The sequence below is a fragment of the Schistocerca piceifrons genome, chromosome 2 (assembly GCF_021461385.2).
Source record: "Schistocerca piceifrons isolate TAMUIC-IGC-003096 chromosome 2, iqSchPice1.1, whole genome shotgun sequence".
Taxonomy (NCBI): Eukaryota; Metazoa; Arthropoda; class Insecta; order Orthoptera; family Acrididae; genus Schistocerca; species Schistocerca piceifrons.
Genome location: NC_060139.1, coordinates 843,976,607 through 843,989,447, shown reverse-complemented (window position 1 = coordinate 843,989,447; position 12,841 = coordinate 843,976,607).

Sequence of the window (12,841 nt, the reverse complement as noted above, 5' to 3'; positions counted from 1 at the left end):
TTCTTTAATAATGATTTGTTTCCAAGAAAATTTTAACCCTCTAGTTTACCCCCTTAGTGGTTGAAACTCCAAACATGCTGAATCACGTGTCAGTGTTCGTAGTTCTAGTTAAAAATCTGCCTTAATAGCGACATGCTTTCAAAATGCCTTTCATCCTCTATTTCTCCTCCTTGAGAGTGGAATTTTGAACTGTCTCTTCATACGCTTCCTACACTCTCTAAATTTCATGTTTATACCCTTAACGGTCTGGGCTGCGTGGTGATGAGCCAGTGAATCAGTCTAGCTCTATTTCATCCCCTTAGGGGATACATTTCCAAAAACAATGGAACATGTATTTCTTCATTTTTAACCGAGAAGCCAACACAAATTTTTAAAGATCTAGCTTTAAAAATTTATTCAGAATGAAATATTTTCATAAAAACGTATCACCGCTACTTCACCCCCTTACGATGTTGAAAGTGCATACCTTAAGAGTTATGAGCACTTGTTCAGGTTTGCTAGTGTGTAACACATCTCTTCTACTGAACAGGTGCCCATAGCTTTCAAGGTACAAACTCTGCGATCAACACCTGAGCACCATGCGATGTGGACCGGTCTCCGTGTCATCTTCTGCCACGTGCCATCATGTGGATGCGGTGTGAAGGGGCGCATTATATTACCTCTGACGCTTTCTTAGAATTGTAATACTTTGGAAACTAAAAATATTGCATCCGATGAAAAATCATCAAACTGTTTAAATCTAACTGTGGTCTTACACTAGTCCATCTACCACATCCTGCATTTTATTATCCAGCTTACACTTCTTCTTTTTAGGCACTTTTTGACTGGAATGCGTTTTTCATATATTTCAGTATTTTCTTTCTTAAAATTAATTGCTGATACTTTTTGTTGTCGTTATTGGATAGTAGATAAATTAATAGCCAGTGAATTCCTTTTTTATACTGTAACAAGTTTTTTGTCACACACACCACCTGGGCAAGTGAAACTCGGCCTGGTCTTGAATATACAAAAATTGAAACAAAAATAGCTAAGAGCGGCCACCACTTCATGATATTTAAAACAACCCCCTTTCAGTCGTTAGCTTACTCGTAAATGAGCTTTTCAACCTGCATTATACATAAACTTCATTGATGATTCCCCAATTCATTAATTAAGGATAACAAAAGTGCAGTTAAAGTCTTATTTTTTCTTTGCTCTGTCTTGTGAACTGTCTTCCGTCAAGTAACAATCACGTCCCGTTTTTAGCTAAAGTTGCGGAATCAACCGATCATTGAGAGTCTTTCTGTTTACGAATTTCTTTACTCCATTTGAAAAATCTAAATCAGCTTACGTCAATGTGATTTTCCTACGGATTCGAACCTCATAAAACTTTAAAAACCTCTAATGAGAGTCGTCGACTACTTTTCTGTACAGCAGCAGATACAAACTCCTCCACTGAAAACGGTCACTTCGTCTTGCTACACTACCGTCTGTTCGGAACGAGCTCTCACCATCAATTATGTAAAACGTCATTACTTGCAAAATGAATAGCCTTGTAATATAATTGTAGAATTAACAGTAATAATAATAATAATATACAGAAGAAAACAGGAGGAAAAATTGAAAAATACATCCAACTGGCAGAGGAAGTCAAGGACATGTGGCATCAGGATAAAGTTGACATTATACCAATTATACTATCAACTACAGGAGTCATACCACACAATATCCACCAGTACATCAACGCAATACAGCTACATCCAAATGTATATATACAACTACAGAAATCTGTAATTATTGATACATGTTCAATTACCCGAAAGTTCCTAAATGCAATGCAACATATATCGTACAGTTAAAAGGAAGTCACGCTTGATCAAGATCCGCGTCACTTTCCATTTTTAACCAGACATAACGTCTGAGAAAGGAAAGAAATAATAATAATAACAATGCTGAGTCCAGGTGGCCAGTTTTCTCTCTCTCTCTCTCTTTTTGTTCCGCGGCCGACGCGGCGTCTCTGTGGACCTGAGCGATGAACAAACATACTTTTCGCCCTTCTTCCCACACATTGACGTACTGGAACAATACAATTACCAATAAATCTGACCTCACAAATGAAGTACTGCGACTCTGCCATTCTTCACCTCGCGTGTGGTACATAATGAGACTAGGTATATCCTTGACGTTCTCCTGAATACTGTTCGTTCATCACACTATACTCCTTGGACGATAATGACGCGTTAGATTTAGTCTTAAGTCAACAGCAAAATGTGGCGATGCCCAATCATGCATGGACCTCATTCTCCAACCGAGGCAAATGGGTGAAATTAGAGCCCAATAAAATGGGAATTCATGTACACCCGCACTCTGCAAGCCATCTCAAGGTGTGCGGTGGAGAATAATTTGTGTTCCACTGTCACATGCCCCTTTTCCTATTCCAGGCGCGTATGGTTCGCGAGAAGAAAGATTGCTGACAAGTTTCCGTGTGGGCCTGATCTCTCCGATTCTATCGTCATGATATTTTTGCGAGTCATACGTAGGAGGAAGCAATACCTATATTGGTCAACGATTCTGGGAATGTTAACTCTAGGGCTTTTAGCTGTAGACCATACCGAGATGCGGAACAAATCTCTTGCTACGTCTGGCACTTAAGTTCGCTGAGCATCTTCGTGATGCTTTCGTGCTTACTAAATGTACCTGTAACGAAGCCTTGGATCTTCTCTATTTCCACTATGCGTCCTATCTGGCGCGGATCCCAGACTCACGAGCCTTATTCAAATATTGGTCGAAGGAGAGTTTTTTTTAAAGCTACAACCTTTGTTGATGGACTATATTTCCTGCGGATTCTTCCAATGAATCTATATGGCATCTAAAAATTTTCTTTTTAAAAACGTATGTACTAACTAGAGCAGTATTTTGTACTGAAGTCGGTGGTGGCTCGTAACCATAAATTCACTGATAAAGGTGCTTGTTGATTTAACCTGACTAAACTGGTAGTATGAATCTTTAGAAATATCTGGGACTTATAGTTGATAAATGCTGGTGAATTAGTAACAGATGACCCTTCCTACCCTACTAGAACACATTAGTAACTTCTCTCACCCGACATCTCGTGTTTTAAAGTTTTAGTTGGTCACCAACCATAAATGCAGTGGCCGCACCGGGGGTATTGAGAAAATTCTCAATCTAATCCTGCACACGGTAACGGAGACGACTACCAGATATTTAAATGTAATTTGCCCCTTTTGGATTTATATCACCAACTATGATAACCTTGGTACTGGGAAACTGATAACTGAAAAATAAGCGTTAAAATCTATGACATTTATTGTTATTTTCTAGAACAATGACTTTGAATTAGACTACAAAATTATGAAACATTACTAGACCTTGCTTTCTCGTTCGAATTCATATCAGAGTGAAATCTGAGAGGAAGAAATATCAGCGTGGTGAGGACTCCGTGCACTTCGGAAATGAATCTTACAATTAAGTGGAATGTTATCTATGCAAGTACAAGGCATGCTAAGCTAAATGAATTATGGAAACTGAGAGAGAGGACTGGCACATTAGCAGAAAATAACACACAGCATGTACGAGGGACCATACCGGGACCTCGCTTTTCTCAAAGAGCAAACTGAACGCTTACGCAAAGTGAAAGAATGCCTCTAAATTAACTCATTATTTAGGTATCCTTCCAAGAGCAAACTTGAGATACCGAGGATGAATATAATTAGTTTTCAACGCTTCTTGGTCTAAAACTCCTCGCTGACTATGCTTGCAATTACTTGTTTCTTTTCAGCTCAACTTGCAGAGTGAAGCAGCTCCGCATAGCAGCAACCTCTGAACCCTTCCATCAGCCTTCTGCCGCGTGCGACAAAGATCTGAATTATACAATGCCCAATATTTGTCTGATACTCTCAGAATCTAAATTACTCCTTATTAATTCCCCCTGTTATCTGACTGTACTTTGCATCAAAGGTTTTCTTCATCATATACATGCATGTAATCTGTATTACTCCTCTTATTCTACACACCTATTTGACGGAACTTTATACAACTCTACAGCTACCTGGCTGCACTCTCAGACATCCCACTACTACCTGAAACTTTCCAGCAAAAAGGATGGCCCTAGGTCCGCATTTTTCGCAGTGCTAACTTACGAATCCCTGTCATGCTTCTCTGCGTGACGTTCTAGCCTAATCAGGCACCGAGAAGAGCGCATAGGAACACACCTTTTGGCATTCTTCCGCAGAAAGGAAGCTAGCAGATGCTTCTAAAAGCGTCATGAATAGCCAATGAAACGGCTCTCCTAAAAATTTGGCGGGAAGACTCGTTTCTCCACCTGCGCACGCTATACAAATCATGTAGCATGTAGGCGACACAGGAATGTGCTGTTGTTCGTTCCTCCGTTCTTTTAGAGCACGCATCCTGTTATTGCACCACGAAAGCTAACGGGTACTCCCATGCTCCATGAAGGCAGAGCAGAAATACGTCCCGACACCCTGCTGCTAAACTTACATTCTCTTACAATGCAGTGAACAAGCACAGAGTAGAAACTGCTGATCGGAATGGACATGTAAAAACAAAAATAAAAAAAAAATGTTTACACAGACACTTTCTCTGAGCGTAATTATTACCACGTCGAATTAGAAACATGCAAAAATTAATAAGTTAGCTTGTTAAGTTTAGTGAGTCCTAGAATTAATGGAAGAGGTACAAAATCAATGTACGTCTTTCAACTGTTATCTTGCAAACGGATTGTTTGCGGATCCATGTCTACTGGAATACATGGTTTCACCGAGTATCAATTATGACATACTCTTTACATGCTTCTATTTGTAAACATCTCTACGCCTACACGGAACCTAGGCCATTGACTTAGAGCTTATTTTGAAGAAATAGTGAACAACACCGGGGCGGGGGTTAGGGGGAACTGGGGAGGTAGCAACAGCAGAAATGATCAATTTGTAATGAAACGCAGCTGTCAGGTTTGGATAAACAGCTCACAGTGATGCTGAACGACCAGGATATCTCCACATTCCGCGAAGCAGTGCCAAGAATACGTCTGCAGAGGATGTTTACTCTGGTGCGCCCTCTTGTATCCTCGTGCGTGAGTCGCCGCCGGCATCGGCAGGTGGCTATTCAAGCAGACGAACGGCACCCACTCTGGCATTCTGCGAGGCGGAGGCTTATCTCACAGCTCGGCGCAACGCGGCCGTTTCTATTCTGGTGGCGCGCGCCTCCCACCCACCGGCCGTCTGCTTTTGGATACCAATTCTTACCTCCTTTTCTACTTGCCGCCGCTCTCCTCATGCATATATACATACTTCACAGTAGCATCCATCTGTGTTTAGACATCTTTAAAAACGTGTGGGACAGAATGTATTATAAATCTATGGGTTCTTTCTTTCGTTTTTCTCCACTGGGAAAAATGACACATGGGTTACAAATAATCTGTTAAACAAAGCGTAACACATCGCTGCAGGCACCCGTGGTCTAGGGGTAGCGTCCTTGAAATTTAATCAAAACGTCTCTGATATCGGATTTGAAACCCACCACTTCTTAAATTTAGAGTAAAAATCACCAGCAGTGGTTCCCGAAGACTTCCGGCGTAAGAAATCACCCTCATTCTGCCAACAGCCACATCAAGGAGGAAGGCGAAGCGGACAGAGGTACAGGGAAGGCTCTTGTCCTTGGTGCAAAAACTGCTCCTAAAGGCGAAAGAGTCAGCAATGATCAACGATATGAGGATGCAGAAGGCGATGCAAACCACTGCATTAATGACACATAATGTGAATCTACGAGACATGTGGTCTGCAATTGGAAAAGTGTCACAATGTTCTCTCCTTTAGCAAAAGATTCCGGAATAGTCCCCCATTCGGATCTCCGGGAAGGAGGTGATTATGCGAAAAAGATCGAATGACCAACGAAAGGATAACGTTCTATGAGTTGGACCGTGGACTGTCAGAAGCTTTAATGTAGTACGGAAGCTAGAAAATCTGGAAAGGCAAATGCAGTGGCTCAATCTAGATATAGTAAGGATGAGTGAAGTGAAATGGAAAGAAGACAAGCATTCTGGTCAGATGAGTGTAGGGTAATATCAGCAGCAGCAGAAAATGATATAACGGGTCTAGGATTCGTTATGAACAGGAAGGTGCGGCAGGGAGTATGTTACGGTGAACATTTCAGTGAAAAGGGTGTTTTTTTAGAATCGACAGTAAACAAACACTGGCAGCGATATTTCAGGTATACATGCCGACGTCGCAACCAGAAGAGGCAGAGAAAGTATATAAGGACATTGAAAGGGTAATATAGTAAGGAAATGAAAACCTAATAGACATGGGAGATTGGAGCGCAGTTGAAGCGGAAGGAACAGAAGAAAAGTTACAGGAGAATATGGGCTGCGGCAAGAAATGAGAGGGGAGAAAGACTAGTTGAGTTCCGCAATAAATTTCAGTTAGTAATAGCGAATCTCTGTTCAAGAATCACAAGAGGAGAGATGTACTTTGGAAAAGGTCGGGTGATTCGAGAAGATTTCAGTTAGATTACATCACGGTCAGGCAGAGATTCCACGATCAGACACTGGATTTTAAGGCGTACCAAGGAGCAGGTATAGATTCATATGACACTGTAGTAGTGATGAATAGTAGATCGACGTTTAAGAGATTAGTCAGGATGAATCAATACGAAAAGAAGTAGGATATGAAAGTACTGAGGAACGACGATATACGCGTGAAGTTCATTATAGCAATAGGTACAACAAATAGCTCAGCTGCGAAGAAACTATGGCTAACAGAAGAAATACTTCAGTTAACTGATGAAAGAACTAAGTGCAAAAATGATCAGAGAAATTCAGGAATCCAGAAAAACATCTCCCTGAGGAATGAAACAAATAGGAAGTGCAGAGAAGCTAAGCCGAAATGGCTGCATGAAAAAGTAAAGAAATTAAAAAAGAAATGATTGTAGGAAGGATTGACTCGGCATATAGGAGAGCCAAAACAACCGTCGGTGAAATTAAAAGTAAGGGCAGTAACGTTAAGAGTGTAACGGGAATTCCACTCTTAAATGCGGAGGAGAGAGCGGATAGGTGAAAAGAGACTGTGGGGAGGGGGGGGGGGGGGGAGATTTGTCTGAAGTGGTAGAAGTAACAGGACACTATTTGGAGGAGATGGGGATCCAGTATTAGAATTTGAATTTAAGAGAGCTTTAGAGGGCTTAAGATCAAATAAAGCAGAAGGTATACTGTAGATAACATCCCATTAGAAATTCTAAAGTCATTAGGGGAAGTGACAGCAAAATTATCATTCACGTTGGTGTGTAGAATATGTGAGTTTGGCGATATACCAACTGAATTTCGTAAAAATGTCAGCCACACAATTATAAAGATTACAAGAGCTGACAAGTGCGAGAATTATTGCACAATCAGCTTAACAACTCATGCATTCAAGTTGCTTACGAGAATAATACATAAGAATGGAAAATATTATTGAGGGTGTGTTAGATGACCATCCTTCCGGCTTTAGGGAAGGTAAAGGCACCGTAAAGGCAATTCTGACGCTGCGGTTGATAACGGAAGCAAGGCTAAAGAAAAATCAAGACACATTCATAGGATTTTTCGATATGGGAAAAGCATTCGACAATCTAAAATGGTGCAAGATGTTTGAAACTCCAAGAAAAATAGGAATAAGCTGTAGGGAGAGACAGGTAACATACACAATGTACAAGAGCCAAGAGGGAATAATAAGAGTGGAGGACCAAGAACGAAACGCTCGGATTAAAAAGGGAGTAAGACAGGGCTGCAGTCTTTCGTCCCTACTGTTCAATCCTTAAATCTAAGAAGCAAGTATATCAATAAAAAACAGAAATATGTGGAAAACACTGACAAGGAAAAGAGAACGATGATAGGACATCTATTAAGAAATTACGGAATTAAAATTATAGGTGAACGGGTATCAATAATACAAATCGCTGACGACATTGCTACCCTGAGTGAAGGTGAAGAAGAATCATATGATCTGCTGAATGGAATGAACAGTCTTATGAGTACAGAATATGGATTGAGGATAAATCGAAAACAGGCGAAAGTAATGAGAAGTAGCAGAAATGAGAACTTCACATCAGGATTGATGGTCACGAAGTGGATGAAGATAAGGCAGCAAAATAACCAATGACGGACAGAGCAAGGAGGACACCAAAAGCAGACTAGCAATGGCAAAAAGGGCATTCCTGGCCGAGGGAAATCTACTAGTATCAAACATAGGCCTTAATTTGACGACTGAAATTTCTGAGAACGTACGTTTCGAGGACAGCATTGTATGGGAGTGGAACGTGGACTATGGGAAAACCGGAACACAAGAAAATCGAAGCATTTGAAATGTGGTGCTACAAACGAATGTTGAAAATTAGGTGGACTGATAAGGAGTGAAGAGGTTCTGTGCAGAATCAGAGAGGAATATGTGGAAAACACTGACAAGGAGAAAGGACAGAATGATAGATCATCTTGAAGACATCAGCGAATGATTTCCATGGTACTAGAGAAAGCTTTAGAGGACAAAAACTGTAGAGGAAGCATCTAGCAAATAATTGAGGACGTAGGTTGCAAGTGCAACTCTGAGATGAAGAAGTTGGCACAGGAAAGGAATTCGTGGCGGGCCACATCAACATCAAACCTTTCAGAAGACTGATGACTCAAAAAACAAAAACAAACAAAAAAAATGTCGACTCCGAGAAGCTTCGAGGGAGTAGAGCGTGTACTCAGGAACAAATGGCTAATAGGAACTCAAATCCGGAAACGTCACCCAACGACGTCGCGTAGCGTCGCGGCAATGTACGAGCGCCTGCAGCAGACCACCCCTTCACCAGTAAACGCTTCCGGAGAACAAACAGAATGAACACCGTACAAATGCGGACACGGAGATATGCTAACAGCATGGTCTGCCAGACCCCACGTTTTCCAAGTAGTTCGGGGACCGATGCATCGGGACTTCCTCGAGCTGGCGGTCTCCGCAAATCTGTGCTTTCATGACGTTGTGTCCACATATTTCTCGACACCGCCTGTAGGTAAGGGGCCTCCACACTTCCAGTAATTTTAACAATACTATATCAGTCCTTCAACATACTGAAGCTGCCATCACACTCTCAATAATTATGTCAGTACTTTCATTTGGCAACGTGATTTAAAAAACCAAGATGTTGAAGGATAATTAGACTTTTGTTGCTACTTTACTTTGACTTCAAAAAAAAAAAAAAACAATAGCAAAACAAAAAAAATGTGTAGGCAATGGGTTGTGCATTGTTCTTCAAAGTGAATAGATTAATTAATATGGAAATGTGCGTTTGGCGTCATTGGCCAGCGGAGAAAAAATTGTATACGTCAGAGGCCGAGAAGAAAGAATGATATGCTCCATGCTAATTTACTTGCTAAAATCTGATGTCTCTTGAGGCTTATGAAAAATGATTAATGATGCCACGTGTCAGAATAGAAAAAAGAAAATATGCAAATGGAGGACGAAACTGCAGTTGAAAAAAGATTAGCAGTAGCTTAAATGGGCGACATGTGACTTTTAGAGCATTTGTATATGTTGTGCAATGAGGTTTTTGTATATTAGAGAAAAACAAAAAAAAACGTTTATTGTATTTTGTGGTTACTTTTTCGTACCGCATGAATAGCAGTGCTATTGTAGGATAATCTGTACTGCTATACAGGGTGTTACAAAAAGGTACGGCCAAACTTTCAGGAAACATTCCTCACACACAGATAAAGAAAAGATGTTATGTGGACATGTGTCCGGAAACGCTTAGTTTCCATGTTAGAGCTCATTTTAGGTTCGTCAGTATGTACTGTACTTCCTCGACTCACCGCCAGTTGGCCCAACTGAAGGAAGGTAATGTTGCAATTGTGCAATCACGTCATCAACACAGATTTTCTGTGAACGTTTGGGCAGGCATTGTTGGTGATGTCTTGATTGGACCCCATGTTCTTCCACCTACGCTCAATGGAGCACGTTATCATGATTTCATACGGGATATGTGCTGCTAGAACATGTGTCTTTACAAGTACGACACAACATGTGGTTCATGCACGATGGAGCTCCTGCACATTTCAGTCGAAGTGTTCGTACGCTTCTCGACAACAGATTCGGTGACCGATGGATTGGTAGAGGCGGACAAATTCCATGGCCTCCACGCTCTCCTGACCTCAACCCTCTTGACTTTCATTTATGGGGGCATTTGAAAGCGCTTGTCTACGCAACCCCGGTACCAAATTTAGAGACTCTTCATGCTCGTATTGTGGACGGCTGTGATACAATACGCCATTCTCCAGAGCCGCGTCAGCGCATCAGGAATTCCTTGCGACGGAGGGTGGATGCATGTATCCTCGCTAACGAAGGACATTTTGAACATTTCCTGTAACAAAGTGAAGTCACGCTGGTACGTTCTGTTGCTGTGTGTTTCCATTCCATGATTAATGTGATTTGAAGAGAAGTAATAAAATGAGCTCTGACGTGGAAAGTAAGCATTTCCGGACACATGTCCACATAACATATTGTCTTTCTTTGTGTGTGAGGAATGTTTCCTGAAAGTTTGGCCGTACAATTTTGTAACACCCTGTATAAACACAAAAATAAATTCTGTATCGTTACATTATGCAATTCATTAAAAATAATAGAACTTTGTGTATGCAAACAGAATGTACAACAACCCTTAATCCAAACCCACAAGACGGAAAATTGCTATAAAATAGTGCACCAATCCGAAAAAAATAATTACTTGGAATATCCATTGAGGGTATAGTCGTATGACATGGACACACGTTGTGCGATACGTGGCAAGTGGGGTGGGTAGCGTCAGGAGACCACTATGAGTGTCCTACCAAACGTACACAACGAGAAATCACGCCAAGCATGCAGGTGACTACGGACAGCGACAGGAGGCAGATGCAGGAAGACGTCGGTAGATACGACCAGATGATAGATGAGAGAAGATGAACAAATGGAGTAAATGGTAGATGAACGATTTCATAAGAATATGGCAAGAGAAAAGTGATGTATGATTACAGTGGCATAAAAAAGTTTGTTTTGGAAAAAGTGATCAAAAGATGTTATAATCAGGTAAATGATGTGTGCTGTGATACTTACTGCCTGAACACGACGTTATTTCATTTGGCCCTGACGTTACATTAAATAAGTACAGTGGTGATAATGGTAAAGTCTTTGTACTGTCAAAGTTTTCAGGTCAGTTGTGCACATAGTATCGTTCAACTCTACGACTCATTTTGCATACTGATGCAACAAGGAGAGGAATTAAATGCAGGTCTAGAACTATGATCTTACCTTCATATACAGTGCTATATTCATGAATTTATACACAAAAATTGTAGCTATAAAAGCCCTCTGCATACTAATGTAATTGTGTAGTCCTCTGCATGACTAAGTGACTGAAGCAACCCCATCATGAAAGCCTTATTGTAACCAACTGGTCCTGCAGATGTATTGAGAAGCAGAAGAAGTGGTCGAATGGTTCAGTACCACCCAGTAATATATTGTCAAGCACAGTAATTGTGGGAAGACTAATCTTGTTGTACCACTGTTATCACACCCTGACGGATTTCACTTCGAACATACACACATATTTTCAAAAATTCTGTTTCAACCCAAATACTACTTATTACAGGAGATTTTACAAATTTCTGATGGAGTAACCTATCAGATATTTAGCGAGAACATAATATTCCAGCACCTGATTAAGTAAAGCTGAAGAGTGCATTCATAACTGATGACATTGCAGTGGAGGATGAGTGTCAGATACGCAAATATTTTTGTTTTGGCTGTCATGTGAAAGCTGATGTCATTTATTTAGGCCAGACATATTCCAGGATTCCAAAGCAGTTGGTGAGGGATGAACTGAATCTTATCATCAGTTCAGGCAGGGTAATATCAATTTCAAACATATTTACCAAGCGCATCTGGGTACTAACATGACTTTCAATGAATTTGTTAGCGTATGAGGGGATTGCTGGATTCACACACAGTATGGCTTTCTGGTGATTGATAAACGAGGAAATTGAGTGACGGTAAATACAGGTGACACTTCCCGGAGATTCTGCTTAAAAGGTAGTGTACTAATACGCAACTATATCAGTATACTGTAGACTATAGACAAATTTGCGAGTGTGTCATATATTCATTCCGAGAGTGTGAAACACATTCAGCTATATGTTGACAGAAGAATGGAGGTAATCGCCGGCTGGAGTGGCCGTGCGGTTCTAGGCGCTACAGTCTGGAGCCGAGCGACCGCTACGCTCGCAGGTTCGAATCCTGCCTCGGGCATGGATATGTGTGATGTCTTTAGGTTAGTTAGGTTTAATTAGTTCTAAGTTCTAGGCGACTGACGACCTCAGAAGTTAAGTCGCATAGTGCTCAGAGCCAATGGAGGTAATCAAGGCAAAGTTAATGCAGCTGAAAGTATTATCAAGCCCACATGAAAGTGAGTATTGTTGAACGTTTGAACAGGACTATAAAAATTCGTGATAAGCCGACCAAAGTGTCCTCGTTCCCAAGTGCCATAATATTGTGGTCGACAAATAGTGTCATAACTGAAGCGCATTCGGAAGGAGAATAATAAAAGGAAGTAACTATAGATATCTTATATTTTTAAATCGAATCCTTTGACAAATAATTTTTGGTCAGATAGAAACAACGCAACTCATCACAACATCAAGTCATCACAAGGTAACCGGAGAACAAACTAATTACTTCACATGATTTACTACATATATCTCCAAATAAATGGGGCAACGCTTCATGATAATGCGTACCGCAGGAATAACGAGTTACTTTCAAGTGCAATTACGTTCAGTTCA